This window comes from Teleopsis dalmanni, chromosome 1 (assembly GCF_002237135.1).
Source record: "Teleopsis dalmanni isolate 2A chromosome 1, ASM223713v2, whole genome shotgun sequence".
In the NCBI taxonomy this organism is placed as follows: domain Eukaryota; kingdom Metazoa; phylum Arthropoda; class Insecta; order Diptera; family Diopsidae; genus Teleopsis; species Teleopsis dalmanni.
The window spans coordinates 101742982-101752981 of record NC_051846.1 but is presented as its reverse complement, the minus strand read 5'-3'; positions in this window follow the sequence as shown (position 1 = coordinate 101752981).

The following is a 10000-nucleotide window of genomic DNA, read 5'->3' as shown; positions in this document are numbered from 1 at the left end:
TTTTTTTTTTGCTAAGGAAGCTATGTAAATATATAATAATATTTTATAGTATATCTAGATATCGTATAGGCTAATGTGCTTCTGATGTCGCAATTTTTGGCTGCACGTTCAAAAATTTTGTTTTACATGCAGTTCATTTACATGTACATGCGTACATTTTTAAATGCATTGGATTTCAATAATTTACTGCAGGCTTTTAATTAACAAAGCATATAAGTTTTGATTTATTTTGTTTGAGGTAGCTCTGAAATTAACAAATAATAATTTAAGATTCAAAATAGTAATTCTTTGAGGAAATTGGCTACTTCTGCTAACAGAAAGGGAAGATAAAAAGAAAATTTGCAAACATCGCTTGCACAACAATTTTTGTTGAATGTTTTATATTTTTATTGTTTGCTTTATATGTTTATTGTTAATTTTATAATTGTATTGTTTGTTTATTATGTATTTTAATTGTATATTTAAAATTTTTATTGTAATTTTTATTTTTTTTGAATGTTTTATATGTTTATTGGTTGTTTTATATATTTATTGTGTATTTTATAATTCTATTGTTTGTTTATTGAGTGTTTTGTTTTTTAATTGTAATTTTAATATTTTTATTTTTTTGTTATGTTTCTTGCGTAGTAGTTGCTTTTATTATATATTTTTATTGTTGTATTTTATGATTTTATGATTTTATGATTTTATGCTTTTTTTAAGTATTTTATGTACGGATTTTATGGTTTATACGGATTTTATGGATTTATTACTTTCGTTATCGACAGTGTAAGTAACATCTAGATTATCGACGCTGTCGGTAATGATTGCTGAAACAGTAAAAGGAATTTTTATTTTATTCATAATTAACATATCGGTGCAGATTTTTTTTTAACAGTGTGAAGTATAAGAATTATAGCTGTAATGAAAATAGTGTTTGTGATCTGTTAGTTTAACATGTGTTGTTAGTAAATTGGAGCATTCGCAAGAAGTTTTTATAAATAATAAATTTAATCCAGAGAACTTTTTTTCAAGTTCACGCACCAAAATAATTTGTATCTTTTGGAAAGTTTTTTGTTGTGGAATTGGTACATAAATTATAACAGCCTACAACAACAAAATAACAATATTAATGAAACTATGTTTAAAAAATGTGCATACCTTTTTAGTACCGAATTCAATTTCAAGGGCTCGAGTTATGTGCAAATCTCTCAAATAAGGTTTTAAGTCTACAACAACAAAATAACAATATTAATGAAACTATGTTTAAAAAATGTGCATCCAATTTGGCACAAATACATTTGCCTACGATCTCTGCTGGAAACACTAAATCTTCTAAAATAAAATACACAGCAGTTAAACTACGCGAACGGATTATTGCACCGTCTTGTTTTTACGAAAACTTTGTAGTTACTCGTTCACTATCTAAGTCTTTACGGTGCTGATATAAGTCTTCTTCTTCAAGTGGCTTGCAAACCCTTATGAAATATTTTTCTCATCCACCAGAAACTCCATCTCGAAAATATATTAGCGGTTGAGTAGGGATTCTTTGGGCGTTCAATTTTTCTTCTAGTCCGATTCATGTTAAATTTCTTTATTTACAGTTACGTTTGATTATGATAAACCAAAAATGTAGTAATAAATTCGAAGTTCAAGAAATGAAGATAACCGACACGAGCACCACTCAATCGGTTAAATGCAAACACTAAAATTTACACAGAAATTATTTTCAAATAATTCCTTATGCAAATGATGCAAATTTGTTATATTATTCTGTTTAATGAATTATTATTATTTAGACATATTGAATTAAGAGAATGTTTTTATTTAATTTGTATGTTTCGTATTTTTTTTCATAGTAATGAAAAATTTTTATTGTGATCAGAATAAAAAAAACACTAAACAAAAACTAATGTTATACAAAATAGATAATAAAAAAAATAATTACTAAAGCTTTTACGCACGTGTGCAAATGTAAACAAAAGAAACTTTTAATAGATGTTAATGATTGGGTTTAATAAAACTAAAAACTTTTTTTAAATGTAATATACTCTTTAAACATTCTGCACATATTTAAGTATTTTGAGAAATGTGACAACATTGCATTTATGATGAAATCCATCAAATTATGTTTGTGTATGTTTATGAGAGAACAAATAGTAGAATGAATAAAAATTAAGCAAGAAAATATATTTTCTACAGTATAAGATAAATACATACGTAGAAACACACATATATATGATACATATGCATACAGAGAAAAATCACGGAAAAGTAAATAAAGTTTCGGAAAGTAAATTTATAGAAGACAAAAAAAAACAAAAAAAAAAACATTTAAAAATATTAGCTACAAAAAAAAATAAATTTAAAAGCGACGACAAAAAATTAAATTATATTTAATAATCAAAACTAAGTTTTGTTTTATATTACGCGTACCTTATCTAAAAGTTGCAGAAAGTAATTTGGCTCCAGCCAGCAGCTTCAGCAAAAATTCACTCAAGTTGAGACGAAGAAGACGTAATAGCGCTGACGATTTACGAAGAAGACAACAAAAGCGAGGAACAGTTAAAACCTCATAAAAAAACAATATGAAAAACCGACAATATATAATCGAACGTACGAACGAAAGACAAGACGTCAAACTTTCTTTAGCTATTTTACTTGAGTTTATTTCTTTTAAATATTTTTTGCATTTACTTATTTATTAAATTTTTTTTAAATTCTGTTTTTAATAAACTTCGGAAAGTTAAAAATTTACCGAAACGTCTTGTTAAACACTTTAACGACGACGACGACGACGACGACGACATGGAATCAACCAGGCAAAATTTGTAGCAGATGTTTACTTGTTTCTCCTTTACTTGCTTTTATTTTTTATATTTTTTGCTTTTTCTTAATACAACAATATTATTTTTCATATGTTTTTGGCTTTATGCCTTTAAACAAATTTCACAAATTGTATGGTCACTTTTTTGTCTCACTGGCACATATGCGCAAGAATATGTACATACATGCAGCAGAAGCATGTATGAGAAAATAAAAAAAAAATTGCTGTTTAACTTGCATTCTCACATTCGAAAAATATATAAATGAAAATTTTAATATTAATTTTTATTTATTAATAAACAAATTAAACTTGTATATTTATACTCCAAATATTACTTTTAATGTTCGAATGTTATAGAAACAAACTTTAATTGTATGAATTTTGTTATTTTCTGTACGTTTCTAGCAGTTTTATACACTGAACATACCGAAAAAAGAGTTTGTCAGCTGCAAGTTTTATTAGCGGCAAATTGCTATATATAATAAAATCACAAAATTTTAATTTTATTTTGGAATATAAAAACAATAATTATTGTTAAATAAACTCAAATTTATTTATGTTTTAACTATTTATTTTTAAATATTCACACACAATTTTCAATTTTCGCTGAAAATTTTTCCGTACACTACAGATCGCGACCGTATTGTTCAAACGCTGTAAACGTAATAAAACTGAAACACTGAGAAGTCGTGTATATAAATCAGTTTGTGTGGATTGTATTAGCAGACTTGTATGCAATACAATCCACAATGCTCTTCTCACCAATTGTTTAGTATAGTAACTGTATGATTTATATGCGTTCTTTCTCTTTCGAATAACAAATAAAATGTTATGCAGAAGTTTTACAGTTTATAAAACTGCACAATGAATGTGGATTGTGGAAATGCACTTTAATTGATATATTTTTCGGCTTATTAGTTTTTTTAAATATTTAAATTTTATATAACATGTATAAATATAAATTATTTAAATTATTTAAATTATTTAAATTATTTAAATTATTTAAATAATTTTTTTTAAATTTTTTTACAATTTTATGAATTAAATCATTTTTAATTGCAGTTTATTAATATACGTAAATAGTAAAACCCGCAAAGCAGGAAAATGAATTTTTACTTAATAAAATTCAATTAACTCAAAAATATATTATATATTAATTATATATCAGCAAAACTAATGTAATAATTTAATAAAATTAAAAATTATAGCAATTTACATAGAAAATAACTTTCATATATAGAAAATAATTATTTTAAAGACATTTTTGACACTGATTTAAATGAATTTCTAGAGTATTCCGATGAATTTCGTCGAAATAAAAATTAAATGAACTCATAAAAGAATTTTTTAGCCGGTAAATTTGTGTAATTATTTACTATTATTAATTTATTAAGAAAAAAAAAATCTTTTTTTCTGCAAACTTAATCCTTAAATTAATTCGCAAATAATTTTATTATAAAAAAAGAATTAAATGAACCACTAAAAAGGTTTGATTCATGCATCAAATATATATGTATGTACTTTAGATAAAGTTTTTAAAGTCATTCTAAAATCAATTTTTTTTTTTTTTTGCTAAGGAAGCTATGTAAATATATAATAATATTTTATAGTATATCTAGATATCGTATAGGCTAATGTGCTTCTGATGTCGCAATTTTTGGCTGCACGTTCAAAAATTTTGTTTTACATGCAGTTCATTTACATGTACATGCGTACATTTTTAAATGCATTGGATTTCAATAATTTACTGCAGGCTTTTAATTAACAAAGCATATAAGTTTTGATTTATTTTGTTTGAGGTAGCTCTGAAATTAACAAATAATAATTTAAGATTCAAAATAGTAATTCTTTGAGGAAATTGGCTACTTCTGCTAACAGAAAGGGAAGATAAAAAGAAAATTTGCAAACATCGCTTGCACAACAATTTTTGTTGAATGTTTTATATTTTTATTGTTTGCTTTATATGTTTATTGTTAATTTTATAATTGTATTGTTTGTTTATTATGTATTTTAATTGTATATTTAAAATTTTTATTGTAATTTTTATTTTTTTTGAATGTTTTATATGTTTATTGGTTGTTTTATATATTTATTGTGTATTTTATAATTCTATTGTTTGTTTATTGAGTGTTTTGTTTTTTAATTGTAATTTTAATATTTTTATTTTTTTGTTATGTTTCTTGCGTAGTAGTTGCTTTTATTATATATTTTTATTGTTGTATTTTATGATTTTATGATTTTATGATTTTATGCTTTTTTTAAGTATTTTATGTACGGATTTTATGGTTTATACGGATTTTATGGATTTATTACTTTCGTTATCGACAGTGTAAGTAACATCTAGATTATCGACGCTGTCGGTAATGATTGCTGAAACAGTAAAAGGAATTTTTATTTTATTCATAATTAACATATCGGTGCAGATTTTTTTTTAACAGTGTGAAGTATAAGAATTATAGCTGTAATGAAAATAGTGTTTGTGATCTGTTAGTTTAACATGTGTTGTTAGTAAATTGGAGCATTCGCAAGAAGTTTTTATAAATAATAAATTTAATCCAGAGAACTTTTTTTCAAGTTCACGCACCAAAATAATTTGTATCTTTTGGAAAGTTTTTTGTTGTGGAATTGGTACATAAATTATAACAGCCTACAACAACAAAATAACAATATTAATGAAACTATGTTTAAAAAATGTGCATACCTTTTTAGTACCGAATTCAATTTCAAGGGCTCGAGTTATGTGCAAATCTCTCAAATAAGGTTTTAAGTCTACAACAACAAAATAACAATATTAATGAAACTATGTTTAAAAAATGTGCATCCAATTTGGCACAAATACATTTGCCTACGATCTCTGCTGGAAACACTAAATCTTCTAAAATAAAATACACAGCAGTTAAACTACGCGAACGGATTATTGCACCGTCTTGTTTTTACGAAAACTTTGTAGTTACTCGTTCACTATCTAAGTCTTTACGGTGCTGATATAAGTCTTCCTCTTCAAGTGGTCCTTGCAAACCCTTATGAAATATTTTTCTCATCCACCAGAAACTCCATCTCGAAAATATATTAGCGGTTGAGTAGGGATTCTTTGGGCGTTCAATTTTTCTTCTAGTCCGATTCATGTTAAATTTCTTTATTTACAGTTACGTTTGATTATGATAAACCAAAAATGTAGTAATAAATTCGAAGTTCAAGAAATGAAGATAACCGACACGAGCACCACTCAATATGGTAAATGCAACAAAAATTTACAACAGAAATTATTTTCAAATAATTCCTTATGCAAATCATGCAAATTTGTTATATTATTCTGTTTAATGAATTATTATTATTTAGACATATTGAATTAAGAGAATGTTTTTATTTAATTTGTATGTTTCGTATTTTTTTTCATAGTAATGAAAAATTTTTATTGTGATCAGAATAAAAAAAACACTAAACAAAAACTAATGTTATACAAAATAGATAATAAAAAAAATAATTACTAAAGCTTTTACGCACGTGTGCAAATGTAAACAAAAGAAACTTTTTATAGATGTTAATGATTGGGTTTAATAAAACTAAAAACTTTTTTTAAATGTAATATGCTCTTTAAACATTCTGCACATATATAAGTATTTTGAGAAATGTGACAACATTGCATTTATGATGAAATCCATCAAATTATGTTTGTGTATGTTTATGAGAGAACAAATAGTAGAATGAATAAAAATTAAGCAAGAAAATATATTTTCTACAGTATAAGATAAATACATACGTAGAAACACACATATATATGATACATATGCATACAGAGAAAAATCACGGAAAAGTAAATAAAGTTTCGGAAAGTAAATTTATAGAAGACAAAAAAAAACAAAAAAAAAAACATTTAAAAATATTAGCTACAAAAAAAATAAATTTAAAAGCGACGACAAAAAATTAAATTATATTTAATAATCAAAACTAAGTTTTGTTTTATATTACGCGTACCTTATCTAAAAGTTGCAGAAAGTAATTTGGCTCCAGCCAGCAGCTTCAGCAAAAATTCACTCAAGTTGAGACGAAGAAGACGTAATAGCGCTGACGATTTACGAAGAAGACAACAAAAGCGAGGAACAGTTAAAACCTCATAAAAAAACAATATGAAAAACCGACAATATATAATCGAACGTACGAACGAAAGACAAGACGTCAAACTTTCTTTAGCTATTTTACTTGAGTTTATTTCTTTTAAATATTTTTTGCATTTACTTATTTATTAAATTTTTTTTAAATTCTGTTTTTAATAAACTTAGGAAAGTTAAAAATTTACCGAAACGTCTTGTTAAACACTTTAACGACGACAACGACGACGACGACGACGACATGGAATCAACCAGGCAAAATTTGTAGCAGATGTTTACTTGTTTCTCCTTTACTTGCTTTTATTTTTTATATTTTTTGCTTTTTCTTAATACAACAATATTATTTTTCATATGTTTTTGGCTTTATGCCTTTAAACAAATTTCACAAATTGTATGGTCACTTTTTTGTCTCACTGGCACATATGCGCAAGAATATGTACATACATATGTACATACATGCAGCAGAAGCATGTATGAGAAAATAAAAAAAAAATTGCTGTTTAACTTGCATTCTCACATTCGAAAAATATATAAATGAAAATTTTAATATTAATTTTTATTTATTAATAAACAAATTAAACTTGTATATTTATACTCCAAATATTACTTTTAATGTTCGAATGTTATAGAAACAAACTTTAATTGTATGAATTTTGTTATTTTCTGTACGTTTCTAGCAGTTTTATACACTGAACATACCGAAAAAAGAGTTTGTCAGCTGCAAGTTTTATTAGCGGCAAATTGTTATATATAATAAAATCACAAAATTTTAATTTTATTTTGGAATATAAAAACAATAATTATTGTTAAATAAACTCAAATTTATTTATGTTTTAAGTATTTATTTTTAAATATTCACACACAATTTTCAATTTTCGCTGAAAATTTTTCCGTAACTACAAATCTCGACCGTATTGTTCAAGCGCTGTAAACGTAATAAAACTGAAACACTGAGAAGTCGTGTATATAAATCAGTTTGTGTGGATTGTATTAGCAAACTTGTATGCAATACAATCCACAATGCTCTTCTCACCAATTGTTTAGTATAGTAACTGTATGATTTATATGCGTTCCTTCTCTTTTGAATAACAAATAAAATGTTATGCAGAAGTTTTACAGTTTATAAAACTGCACAATGAATGTGGATTGTGGAAATGCACTTTAATTGATATATTTTTCGGCTTATTAGTTTTTTTAAATACTTAAATTTTATATAACATGTATAAATATAAATTATTTAAATTATTTAAATTATTTTTTTTAAATTTTTTTACAATTTTATGAATTAAATCATTTTTAATTGCAGTTTATTAATATACGTAAATAGTAAAACCCGCAAAGCAGGAAAATGAATTTTTACTTAATAAAATTCAATTAACTCAAAAATATATTATATATTAATTATATATCAGCAAAACTAATGTAATAATTTAATAAAATTAAAAATTATAGCAATTTACATAGAAAATAACTTTCATATATAGAAAATAATTATTTTAAAGACATTTTTGACACTGATTTAAATGAATTTCTAGAGTATTCCGATGAATTTCGTCGAAATAAAAATTAAATGAACTCATAAAAGAATTTTTTAGCCGGTAAATTTGTGTAATTATTTACTATTATTAATTTATTAAGAAAAAAAAATCTTTTTTTCTGCAAACTTAATCCTTAAATTAATTCGCAAATAATTTTATTATAAAAAAAGAATTCAATGAACCACTAAAAAGGTTTGATTCATGCATCAAATATATATGTATGTACTTTAGATAAAGTTTTTAAAGTCATTCTAAAATCAATTTTTTTTTTTTTTTGCTAAGGAAGCTATGTAAATATATAATAATATTTTATAGTATATCTAGATATCGTATAGGCTAATGTGCTTCTGATGTCGCAATTTTTGGCTGCACGTTCAAAAATTTTGTTTTACATGCGCAGTTCATTTACATGTACATGCGTACATTTTTAAATGCATTGGATTTCAATAATTTACTGCAGGCTTTTAGTTAACAAAGCATATAAGTTTTGATTTATTTTGTTTGAGGTAGCTCTGAAATTAACAAATAATAATTTAAGATTCAAAATAGTAATTCTTTGAGGAAATTGGCTACTTCTGCTAACAGAAAGGGAAGATAAAAAGAAAATTTGCAAACATCGCTTGCACAACAATTTTTGTTGAATGTTTTATATTTTTATTGTTTGCTTTATATGTTTATTGTTAATTTTATAATTGTATTGTTTGTTTATTATGTATTTTAATTGTATATTTAAAATTTTTATTGTAATTTTTATTTTTTTTGAATGTTTTATATGTTTATTGGTTGTTTTATATATTTATTGTGTATTTTATAATTCTATTGTTTGTTTATTGAGTGTTTTGTTTTTTAATTGTAATTTTAATATTTTTATTTTTTTGTTATGTTTCTTGCGTAGTAGTTGCTTTTATTATATATTTTTATTGTTGTATTTTATGATTTTATGATTTTATGCTTTTTTTAAGTATTTTATGTACGGATTTTATGGTTTATACGGATTTTATGGATTTATTACTTTCGTTATCGACAGTGTAAGTAACATCTAGATTATCGACGCTGTCGGTAATGATTGCTGAAACAGTAAAAGGAATTTTTATTTTATTCATAATTAACATATCGGTGCAGATTTTTTTTTAACAGTGTGAAGTATAAGAATTATAGCTGTAATGAAAATAGTGTTTGTGATCTGTTAGTTTAACATGTGTTGTTAGTAAATTGGAGCATTCGCAAGAAGTTTTTATAAATAATAAATTTAATCCAGAGAACTTTTTTTCAAGTTCACGCACCAAAATAATTTGTATCTTTTGGAAAGTTTTTTGTTGTGGAATTGGTACATAAATTATAACAGCCTACAACAACAAAATAACAATATTAATGAAACTATGTTTAAAAAATGTGCATACCTTTTTAGTACCGAATTCAATTTCAAGGGCTCGAGTTATGTGCAAATCTCTCAAATAAGGTTTTAAGTCTACAACAACAAAATAACAATATTAATGAAACTATGTTTAAAAAATGTGCATCCAATTTGGCACAAATACATTTGCCTA